Here is a 12,215-nt window from a genome sequence, read left to right as displayed (position 1 = left end):
GAAATGACTGAACTATGTTTTGTTAGGTATACAGGTAACATAGTTTGTCTTGAATTGAACTTGCTTCCTGGATATAACCAAAACAGGTGAGATTTCCATGAAAACAGGTCGTCCTAAGATTCAATAGATCTGAATATCTGTACAGTTGTTTCAACCAAAACAGCAGCACCCACGAACATGTATTCTCTGAAAGAAAGCACCAGAACATGAACATATCGTGCATTCATGGTAAACAACATGGTCACACTGAATCTTAATTTCTTAAAATACAAACTAGCATAACTTTTCCACCACTATTAATATTTTAAGAATACATAAACTTGCATAGTGTGGTCGAATACCAAACTCAAAACTAGCATACAAGTGGCTCATGGTAGTTCCTGATTTACATGGGTATACTTCATAGGTATCTTCGTTTTGGATCCAATAATAATCATCGACGCTGTAAGCTATATCAAACACCAAACTCTTTGTTCAGTTGGCAGAATACTGCTGCATTATGCCACTGGCTTCATCAACTGAAAGAAGCATCTGCACAGCATTTTCCATGGTGGGTCTTTTTCTACTATCTTCCTCTACGCATGAAACAGCCAGCTTGACCATTGTTCTTGCTTGCAGATTATTGAACTGGCGGTTCAACCTGGAGTCAATGAAGTCAGCAATCCATAGCTGTTTGCTACCCTCCAGCATGAGATTTTCTGCAAGCATCCTAACGACCCTTCGAAGGACCATTTCCACTTCTTCGTCAGCATTGGACGCCCAGTCTGGAACACGAGCCCCCTTCAGTAGTTCTAGGAGAACCACTCCAAAGCTGTAGACATCAACCTTTGCTGTTATTGGGAGGCTAGAAACCCACTCAGGAGCTATATAACCTCTAGTTCCATGGATCCGCGATACATTTTTGTTGGATCCACCCCTATTCAGAAGTTTTGCAAGGCCAAAGTCGGTGATCTTTGGCTCCAAGTTCTCATCCAACAGTATGTTTTCAGGCTTCAGGTCGCAGTGGATAACCCACTCCAAGCACTCATGATGAAGATAAGCCAATCCTTTTGCCACCCCTAGAGCAATCTTAATCTTTCATTCCATTCAAGTAATATCTGTGAGGCCTTTCCACTGAACAGGGTTTTATCCAATGAACCATTCTCAACGTACTCTAAAACCAATATCCTGTGTGGACCATCAGAACAGAATCCCCAAACCCTGACCAGATTCATATGGTAAATCTTTCCAATCACACTCAGTTCATGTTGGAATTCTTCTTCTCCCTGGTTTATGTCTGCCAACCTTTTCACCGCTACTGCCCTCTTGTTCTTCAAGACCCCTCTGTACACAAGACCAGATGCACCCCTCCCAATCTGATGCTTGAATTTCCGAGTTGCTCTCTGCAACTCCTTGTATGTATATCTCCGGAAGTGGTTGGTTAACATCTCGTAGCCAACCTCAGCTGGCCATACTCCTGTTAACTGCTTGCCCTCCAATCTCAGCATAAACCAGCATCCTAATACCACAAACATTACCTCCACACAAAATATCGCTGATAAGAACCCATAGAAGTACAAATACTTTGATCCACTCTGATTGCTCGTGGGTATATCCGGAAAATCTGCAGTGAAATATTTGTTCTTTGCACTACAGTTAGGAGCATATGTGGGACCAAAAGGCTGCGATTGAGGAATTGAGGACTCTGAGACCTGTACTGTCTTTGGAAGCTTGAGATAGATAGAACCAGGTAAACCTGGGCTGGTTACCCCACCAACAAGGGATGACTTTGGATAGCAAGATCCGCCTCCTTGCCAGTATGAGAAACCTTTGCAAGTGCAGTCATTCATGCATATCTTCTTGCAAGTATCAAAGGAAACTAATTTGAGCTTACTTTGATCATAAGCTATGAAGTCAGTGGAGGGTAGCTTCACAAATTTCATCTCCTGCCCATCACAACTGAGGTTGAACTTCGGCCGGCAACCTTTGCTCCGGTCACTTGGGTCGATGACCTCGTGTCCAGGGGCACATGCACAGGCAGGCCTAGGTGTATACACACATATTCCATTCATACCACACAGACCGTGCACGAAGCAGGTCTGAAATGCTATCCATGTGACCGACCATTTCCTGTTGTCTAGACTGTATAATCTGAGGTTGCCATCATAATCCAATGTTAGCCTCCTCATAATCCCGGGACCCCAGTCAGTAGACTTGAAAGTCAAATCATCACTTCCATGGAAATACCCCCAGCTATCAAGGACCCCAACGGTGGTGGTACTAAATGGGTTTCTTTGCCTTGCCGAGGTAGCAAGATCAGGCTTTGGCCAATAGATAAAAGAGATGTCCTTCTCATCATCAAGCAGCGAGAGCAAATGCGCATCATCGAAATGGAAGCTGTAGTGCCCAGGAACAAGTAACCTATGAGCGGACACCAGCTTTGTAGCAGCAGTGATGGTCTGATTGGGCAGCAGCGTATCAGTTGGAGAATCAAAGCTTTGCCACAGGATGATATCACCTTGGCCGCTGACGATGAGGTTGCCCGTGTCCAACAGCCGGGCTTGCTTGGCCTTTGATGAGGAGCTGACATTGTTTGCCCACACGGGCTCGCCGTTGTAGTCTTCCACAACCATTCCGCCGTCTGTATGCAGCACGGCCCGGGATCCCCAGGAGTAGACGGGGTGGAGATGGTTTGCGCTCCAGACGACGGTCTTCTCGGCCGTTTCGGCGAACCAGACGGAGAAGACGGAGGCGTTTGGGGAGATGTTGTAGAAGCCGCAGGTGAAAGCGCCGTTTGGTGAATGGAGCATGCCGGAGCCATCCTCGACGGAGAGCGAGGAGCCCGGCGAGAGGAATTCGCGTGCCGAGACACGCGAAAGCAGATGGATCATCAAAGTCAGTAGAAGCAGGGAGGTAGAGCGTGAACCCATATTGGTTGCAGGCACTCAAGTTGATCTTTCCTTGGAATGATCACAGGTGAATGCTGTTATAGGAATCCACCAGCAGTACACCCTCCAGAGGAAGCGATTTACTGCTATAGTTTAATGAATACGGAAGCGTTAGGTTCTGGTCAGTTCCATGAATAGTTAGCTGTGAATTCTTTATCCTCAGGCTGTGATGTACTATTTCATTAGTATACAAAGGCTGCCGGGTCCAAATTTCCTTCTCATGACAAAAATGGCCGGCTTTGCAGCATGGACTCCATTGTTTTGTTGCACATAGCCTTCTCTCGGTAGACTCTCGTCATTTCCTTTGGTGGTAACTTGTTGTATTCAGTCAGCTTTCAGGTTCCAGCGTCGTAGAGCTTTCCCTTGTTTCAGGTCTGCTTTCAGCTGGCTGGTGTATAGTCCTGAAATATGTTTACCGTACCCCGTCCGCATGATCCACTTATCTACTCCCTTTGTTTCAAAATAAGTGTCTTAACTTTGTATTAACTCTAGTATAAAATTGTAGTAAACTTGAGACACTTGTGTTGAGACGGAGGGAGTACTATATACTCAATAGGAAGACAGATCGTCCTCGCCCTTTTTCAAAAGAAAATGACATGGGACCAATAAAAAGATACAAGAAAATGTAAGCGTTGAATGTTGATTCATACATACAGGAAAACAACGGTTTGTGCCGCATGCGCTGCAAGACATGATTCAGTCAGTGTGCGCACGTAATGGTCTACCCATTGTTTCTTTTTCTTCAAAAATCAAAACCGGGGGAGATCATTAGTTGTATGAAGGAGAGGGATTCTTGCATTGCTCATATTCGTCGGAATTGTAATATGGTTAGTCACGCCTTGGCTAATTTTGATAGGGTGCAACGCCGAACTATGGTTTGACTAGGTTCGGGACCAAATGAGGTCATGGAAATTCTAAGACGGGAGTGTAACTTTCGATTTGAGTAATGCAAGAATTATTTTGCAAAAACAAAAAAAAACAAAAAAAATCGGGGATCTACCCAGACCGTTGTTAGCATCGTCACGCTGGGGAGCGGAGTGGTCAGGGTACGTACATGACAAGCTTTCCAATCAGGACCAATCACGATGCCGTTCCTCCGGTACGTACATGACAAAGGACGGGTCTCGCCGCATCAAATTTCAACGTGGGACTTTCTGCATTGCCCGTCACTTTACTTGACTGCCTAACAAGTGACACCGCCATTTCAACAAAATAAAACAAGTGGCACCCAAGGGTACGAGACTTTAACACGACGATAGCAGCTCCCTGCAAAAAAAAGAAAGTGTCATCGTTTGTAAGATCATTCCTTTTTTTTGTTCAGACTAGGTAATTGCCCGTGCGTTGCAACGGGAGCATAAAATTAAACGGACAAAGAGCATAAAATTCTAGTGGTCCAACACTAATCATGTCAAATTTATACATTTTATTCTTGTTTTATTAATTTATTTTCTTCTTCTTTTTCTCCTTCATCAAATTATCTCCTCCTCCCCGGTCCAAGATTTCTACCACCCTCAAATGCACATCTAGCGATTTTTTTTGGGGTTGCATCTGGCAATATAATGAGTAGATTGATTGTGTTTTATTTGGACGGGGTGTTTGGAAGCCATGGAAAAAAATGTATATATACACATTGTTTAAAGCAATATAATATTTTGCAACGATGAAAAAAACTATTATGTATTTCAGACTCACTGTCCATCTGGTTTTAACTAATATACAAGATGAACAAGCCGACAACAGATGTTTTGATCGGCAAGCCTGTTACTATGTTCTAGTGTATGCCAATATGTGCTCCATCTTTTAAGATAAAGACCAAGTGACAAAATAATGGTGATTATTTCAAGAAAATAACACATTCTCAAGATACCACCTGGTGTCATTAGCCAGTAGTACAACTTTTAGTGTCACAAATGCAACACCAACATACCGCTTCCAAGTTCCAACATAATAAAGGAACACACCCATACAAAAAAGTTAAAGTAAAGCAGTGTCTATTTGTCATCTGAACTATTAGTTATGGGATAAAAATGGTCTGTTGAAAACATGCAGTCCCCATTGATGATACAACGAACCCAATGAGATTACAGCCCGACTTTGAATATCTTACCTTCAAAACCTGTAGAAATTGATGCTAATCAAATACTCCCTCCGTCCCATAATAAGTGTCTCAAGCTTAGTATAATTTTGTACTAAAGCTAGTGCAAAGTTGAGACAGTTATTTTGGGACGGAGGGAGTAGTAATCAGTGCTATACCCATGTAATATACTCAGGTGATTGTGTTAGTGCTTGGTACTATTGCTTTCGGCAATACCACACTAATCTATAGTAATTAGTGCTGAACCTGGAGTATGGAGATGACCCATTGACTACTGGCTTCACCCCTGCCTTAGTGCTTGGTACAATTGTTTTCGGCAAAGGATTAAGCTTGTTTTTGCACCCGTGGTAGAGCAGCTAGCAGCTGTTGCCTTTACCTGGATTCAGTCGTGAGGCACGAATCATTAGACTAAGTACTGAACCTTGTTTTATAAATATAACACAGCTACTATCTCACATCGAAATCTTACCTGTACTGGAATCTTACAACAGATGTTTACATTTACTTTCTGAAGAACAAGAAGCTACTACCATGTTTACATTATACTGGGCGCGCACACTGGGAGATTGCCATGTATCATTGTTTTTCCTACTGCAGTGTCGCTTGTTTGATTGCTCTGTTGATGGCCCTGTTCAGTGCGAGAAGAGGCACATCTGACGCCTACCAAAAAATAGAACTAAGAAATGAATATAAGGAGACGGGAAAAGAGATCAAAAAACGAACAGTCAAAGAGAACCTTACCTCGGAAGGATCTTCATCAGGTTTTTCATTTCAGATATAGACAACAAGAACATCTTAACCCCCACTTAATCCAAGCAATCTCTATTGTTTAAGCAAACAAATCCTCAGCTTGCCCCTGGTTCTAGTCAATCGCCACTTCATAAGAGCTTCAATAATCTGCATTGAAAAAGTCAATTGAATTAAAAAGTGTGTAAGTAACCAACATACAGGCTGGTGCAAGGTGGTGCGTCACGAGAGGAGGCGGCTGGTCTCCTTGGCCCAAGGCGGTGGAGGAAAGACCTATTGCCGCAGGCGACGGAGCTGGTGTCTACCTGTCCTGAGGCTGCGACGCCGGCGAGGACAGGGGCGAGCGCAGCCGTGGGATCAGAGAGGCCGCCGCGCGTGGGCGAGGAGGGCGTCTGGCGGCGTGCTGGCGGGGTGTGGGGAGGGGTCCAGATGGTGACGGTGGACCAGAGGTCGGCGGCTGCGAGGTCCGACAGAGAAGGGCTAGGTGCGGCAGAGGAGGCGAGTGGTGGGCTGGTGCTGGCGACGACGCAAACCTAGCGCGCCTGATCGTTGCGACGGGAGCAGAACGTGCGAGGGACATGTGGGCTGGCGGGGTTTTGCTGGGCTTGGCCCATGTGCACGCCGAAGAGGAGCAGAATGCTCGACGAACGACAGAGGACGTAAGAGGGGAGAGGGAACACTACGTTTCTTTTAGGTAGTAGAGATAGAGAAGAGAAGAGACTATACATTCCACCAGTCTTCCAAAAACAAAATCAGCGATACTGAATGACAGCATGACTGGAAAAAGAACCGAATGTTTGAAACTTTGTGACGAAGTAAATCTGAATAGGCAATTGAGATACGGGCGCGACTATGTGTCGCTTGACGCGAGAAAGGGCCACCTGAAGCGGCTAAAAAATGGGCCGGTCCACGAGGCTTCCTGAAGCGTGCACGGTTTTTAAGGTTTGAATTGTTGTTTCTTCTTCTTTGCTTCTTTTCTGATTGCTCCACTTCTTCTTTGATTCTACTTCGGCAGACACGGCTGTTCTATAAAACGTGGCAAAAAAAGTATGCATTTTCGAGCATCGTTTTCTTTTTTTTTTGAAAAGGGGACTCCCCGGCCTCTGCATCAGAACGATGCATACAACCACTTAGATAAATAAAATCTGTTCAACAATGTCTTAGAATCGTAAAACAAAAAAAGTCGAGCTCACATAGTCCTTGACGCTAAAATAGAGAAAGGCCATAAAGCCACAACCGGCTGGCATAATAAAGATAGAAAAACTAATTGTCTATCCTATTACATGACCGTCATCCAAACCGGTTGAAGATATCCCGCGCTACCGTCTTCCACCGGACAGATCCAGTAACCAAACTCTTCTTGGCCTCTGTCGGAGTGAGTAAGGACCACATATGGATCAGCGCCGTAGCACGGAAAACAACCTGCAAAAAATGAATAGTAATTATTCTGTTAAAAGCCAAATCATTTCTGCAGTTCCAAATTGCCCATAACAACGCACAAACTCCTACACGAATGTGTCTAGCTGTACCGGACTCTATCCCATCCAGTTACGTTCCAAATAACGACCCGACCGAACTCGGAGGAGTAATGTTAAAGGCAATTTGCACGGAGCGCCACAAAATTCTCGCGAACGGGCACTCAAAGAAGAGATGCTTAATGGTCTCATCCCGATCACAGAAAGTACACCTAGTAGATCCTGTCCAATTGCGCTTAACCAAGTTGTCCTTTGTTAGAATGACCCGTTTATGGACAAACCACATAAACACTTTAATTTTCAAAGGAATTTTGACTTTCCAAACATGTTTGGAGCTAGGAATGACACTCGAGTTAATAACATCGATGTACATCGACTTAACGGTAAATTGTCCAGACCTAGTAAGTTTCCAACACAACTGATCGGGCTGATGATGTAGCTGGACTTCCATCAGTCTACGCACCAGATGAAGCCAAGCTTCCCATCTATCACCAACAAGCACCCTCCGAAACTGGATATTAAGGGGAATGGCCTGCATAGTCGTTGCCACTAGCGCATCACGGCGATGGGCAATACGATACAGAGTTGGGTACTGTAATGCCAATGGTGTATCACCAAGTCAAGTGTCCTTCCAGAAGCGAGTATCGTTGCCATCTCCGACAATAAACTTTGTTCTATTAAAGAAGGCTGCCTTAACTCTCATAAGCCCCTTCCAAAACGGCGAATCAGTTGGTCTCACTGTCACCTGTGACAAAGTTTTGGATTGCAGATACTTGTTACAGAGAATCTGTGCCCAAGTTGCACCAGTCTCAGCTGATAGCTTATATAGCCACTTACTAAGCAGGCATCTGTTCTTGACCTCAAGATTCTCGATACCCAACCCCCCCTTGATCCTTAGGACGACAAATAACATCCCACTTGGCGAGTCTATACTTTCTCTTAAGGTCATCACTCTGCCAAAAAAATCTTGATCGATAGAAGTCCAGCCTTTTCCTAACCCCAACTGGAACCTCAAAGAAAGATAGTAGGAACATCGGCATACTTGTGAGCACCGAATTAATAAGAATTAACCGGCATCCATAAGACATAAGTTTGCCCTTCCAGCAACTAAGTTTCTTTTCGAACCGATCTTCGATGCATTTCCACTCTCTGTTCGTGAGCTTACGATGATGAATGGGTATACCTAGGTAAGTAAAAGGTAAAGCCCCTAATTCACATCCAAACAATTGCCTATACGCCTCTTGTTCCTCCTTGGCTCTACCAAAGCAGAACAACTCACTTTTATGAAAGTTAATCTTTAAACCGGACAATTGTTCAAATAAACACAACACCAGCTTCATGTTTCTCGCTTTTGCCAAGTCATGCTCCATAAAGATGATTGTATCATCAGCGTACTGCAAAATGGACACACCCCCATCAACTAGGTTAGGCACCAAGCCACCTACCTGACCGGCCTCCTTTGCCCTGCCTATGAGAATTGCCAACATGTCAACCACAATGTTGAACAAAATAGGGGACACTGGATCTCCTTGCCTCAGGCCTTTGTGTGTCTGGAAATAATGCCCTATATCATCATTTACTTTAATTCCAACACTATCTTTTTGCGTAAAGGATTCTACCTGGCGTCGCCAAGCCTCATCAAAACCCTTCATGCGTAAGGCCTGTTGAAGGAATGGCCATTTGACTTTGTCATACGCTTTTTTGAAATCCACTTTGAAAACAACCCCATCCAGCTTTTTCGTGTGGATTTCATGGAGCGTTTCGTGAAGGACCACAACTCCCTCAAGGATGTTCCTGTCCGGCATGAAAGCAGTTTGGGTAGGCTGTACAACAGCATGCGCGATCTGTGTGAGCCTATTGGTCCCGACCTTGGTGAAAATTTTGAAACTAACATTAAGAAGACAGATAGGCCTGAACTGCTCAATTCTCACAGCCTCTGTTTTCTTAGGAAGAAGGGTGATCGTTCCAAAATTTAGCTGAAAAAGATGAAGTTGTCCAGCAAACAGATCATTGAACAAAGGCAACAAATCCCCTTTAATGATATGCCAGCATTTCTTATAAAACTCCGTTGGAAATCCATCTGGGCCCAGCGCTTTGTTATTTTGCATTTGTGAAACGGCCTCAAGTACCTCTTTCTCGGAGAAAGGAGCCGTCAGAATATCATTCTCCACAACTGTGAGCTGAGGAACATTCTCAACCCTGGACTCATCCAGATACACACAGTTCTGTTCTGGAGGGCCAAACAACTGCTTATAGTACTCGGTTATGTACAATTTTAGGTTTTCCTGTCCTACAATTGTACCCTCATCTTGCTCAAGCTGAAAGATCCTCTTCTTTCGATGCTTACCATTAGCAATCATGTGAAAGAATTGAGTGTTCGCGTCCCTCTGGACTACTCGCCGGACCTTGGCCCGCAACACCCACTTCAACTTTTCTTCTCTAAGAAGTTCTTTCAGCCTCAATTCTGCATCAAGCTTGGCATGAAGCTCCGCGGCCGGCAGTATCGTGGTTTCTGCTTTTACATCCAGGGACTGAATAAGGGAAAGAAGCCTTTCCTTTTCAACCTTATAAATCCCGCTAAGATGCTTAGCCCATCCACGTAGGAAACTCCTCAAGTGCCTAATCTTATTCTGCCATCGCTGAAGCGCAGTCTTTCCTCCTGAATCCTTAGCCCACTCTCTAGCCACGAGATCAAGGAAGCCTTCACGTTCAAACCAAGCCATCTCAAAGGAGAACACATTCTTGTTCCCCAGGTGGGAGGGCTCACCAGAGTCCACAAATAGCGGCGTGTGGTCAGAAATACCATGGGACAGGGCCTGGACTGTTACTAGAGGGAACTTCTGTTCCCAATTGAAACTGGCCAACACTCGATCCAACTTCTCATACGTCGGATTTGGCAGCGCATTAGCCCAGGTGAACTTTCTGCCCGAGAGCTCAATTTCTCTCAGGTTCAAACTTTCAATGATGGTATTGAACATGAGCGACCATCTGCCGTCAAAGTTATCATTGTTCTTATCCTCACACTTTCTAATTATTATTGAAATCACCCCCACCAGGATAGGCAACTGCTCGGAACCACAAATCTGAACGAGATCAGCCAAGAACTCGGGCTTAAGCTCGGGCCGCGCAGCCCCATATACCGCAACCAGAGCCCAATTAAACCCATCTTCCTTCGACCGCACCCGGAACTTGACCGCAAAGTCACCCATAACCACACTGCGTACCTCAAGCGTTTCGCACCTAACGCCGAGTAAGATTCCACCCGATCACCCTCTCAGCGGCAATCAATGCCAATCAAAATCTATACCCCCCGACAAAGTATTTAGAAATTGAGGTGCAAAATTATCTCTACCCGTCTCCGACAGAGCGATAAAATCTAAATGATGCTCGACGGACGCCTCAGCAAGAAACCTTCTTTTAGTTAAGTTCTTTAGACCTCTGCTATTCCAAAATATTCCTTTCATAGTTCATCATGGAATTTTTTTGCCGTACGAATCCTAGCACTCCTACGCACTGCGGACACCGGGTACACCTTCCGTTTCCACTTGCGCTTAGGGATAGTTTGACTCTGCAACTGGTCCTCACAACCATTGTCAGAAGGGCTTGCCAAAACTATCTCAGTAGAATCATCCTCTACATCCGCTTCAGAACTAGGTGGCATAAGATCCGCACAAAAATTGTGGAGCACCCTGACCCCGAGTGCATCAACCTTAGACTCACACATGGGTTTAACAGCCGCAATATTACGAATCATCTCTAAGGCCCACTTAGCCTCTAGGTCCAGTAGATCATTAATAGAATTAGAAATTTCAGTGCCATTACTACCTAGTGAAACTCCTAATTGATTTGCATTATACACAATCTCAACGTTTGAAAAATGCAAAATGGAATTAGAGGTATTGACCGACATACCAGTAGTGACCTCCACATCACAAAGCTTGGCCGCCCTCATGGCGCACCGCTGCTGAATGTCGTCCACATCCGGATGTGCCTGGAGACGGCCACTCACTCGGCGCCCCTCAGACATCAGATCCCGAATCCCACCAAACGCAATGACCTCCTCCCGAGGGATCGCGGTTGGGGTACGGCCTCCTGCCTCACCCCAACCAGCAGTCCGATCGACCTGCACTGGCTCCCCCACCGCCTCGCCAGAAGGAGGACGGGACGCCTGGCGCGCCCCGCAAGTCGGGTCCGACTGCGAGGATGGTGGAGGCAGAACAAGGGCCGCCCGCCCTAGCTCCCCACCCAGCACCAGAGAAGCCACCACCATAGGCGCCTTCGGAGGAGAAAGCTCCGAGGCCACCTGCCCCGAGCCCTCTCCCGAAGTCAAAGCCGGCACCAACCGAAAGGAGGACGCAATGGGAGAGGAGGTATTCGAGGCCTCCTGCCCCGGACCTCCTCCCAACGAAGAAAAGGACACGGAAGCCACCTGCCCCGCATCCCCTTCGTCAGCCGAAAGAGAGCAACCCGAAGCCGCCTGCCCCAGGGCTCCTCCCGATACGTCAGGCCCGAGAAGCTGCGCCATGTCCTGAGGGGGAACCGCACGCTGAGCAGAAGAGGGAGTGGCCACCTGCCGACTTACCTCCTCCCCCCGGACTGAAAGTGATGGAACCCCAAAATCCCCAGTACTCGTATCCACAACATCCTGTAACCCCAAAGCAGGCAAATCGAGCTCAAAAGCCTCCTCGGACTCAACCCGATCACTCCACAACATCTGTGGTGCAGAAGAAGGCTCGAAGGACCCAAATCTTAGAGTCGTCGAAGGCATCGAGGAGGGTTGGGTAGATGTATCCCCGGTCGTCGCGGTCTCGGACCCCGGCCCCTTGGACAACTGTCGTCCATAGTCCTCGACCGGTGGTTCCTGAACTCCCGCGCCACTGTCACCCTCGTGTATATCAACGTCAGACTCGTGAGCTGATGCAGCCAGAAGGCTCTCGTCCTCAAACTCAATAACCAGATTATAAGTCCTGC

The 12,215-nt window shown here is 46.1% G+C and overlaps 1 long non-coding RNA gene and 1 pseudogene across 1 annotated transcript; both read right to left on the bottom strand.

Moving 5' to 3' along the window:
• Window positions 1-203: 203 nt before the first annotated feature.
• LOC119342047 lies at window positions 204-3,177 on the bottom strand (annotated as a pseudogene).
• A 678-nt stretch (window positions 3,178-3,855) lies between these two features.
• On the bottom strand, window positions 3,856-6,277 carry LOC119341296. Its single transcript, XR_005165019.1, has 5 exons — window positions 6,075-6,277; window positions 5,764-5,919; window positions 5,492-5,682; window positions 5,269-5,398; window positions 3,856-4,193 (listed from the first exon to the last, which is right to left on the bottom strand). It is a non-coding gene; the product is annotated as an uncharacterized LOC119341296 (long non-coding RNA).
• Window positions 6,278-12,215: the final 5,938 nt, after the last annotated feature.

The sequence above is a fragment of the Triticum dicoccoides genome, chromosome 7B (genome assembly GCF_002162155.2).
Source record: "Triticum dicoccoides isolate Atlit2015 ecotype Zavitan chromosome 7B, WEW_v2.0, whole genome shotgun sequence".
NCBI lineage: Eukaryota > Viridiplantae > Streptophyta > Magnoliopsida > Poales > Poaceae > Triticum > Triticum dicoccoides.
Note: the sequence above shows the minus strand (reverse complement) of the source record. Positions and strands in the feature narration are given on the sequence as shown.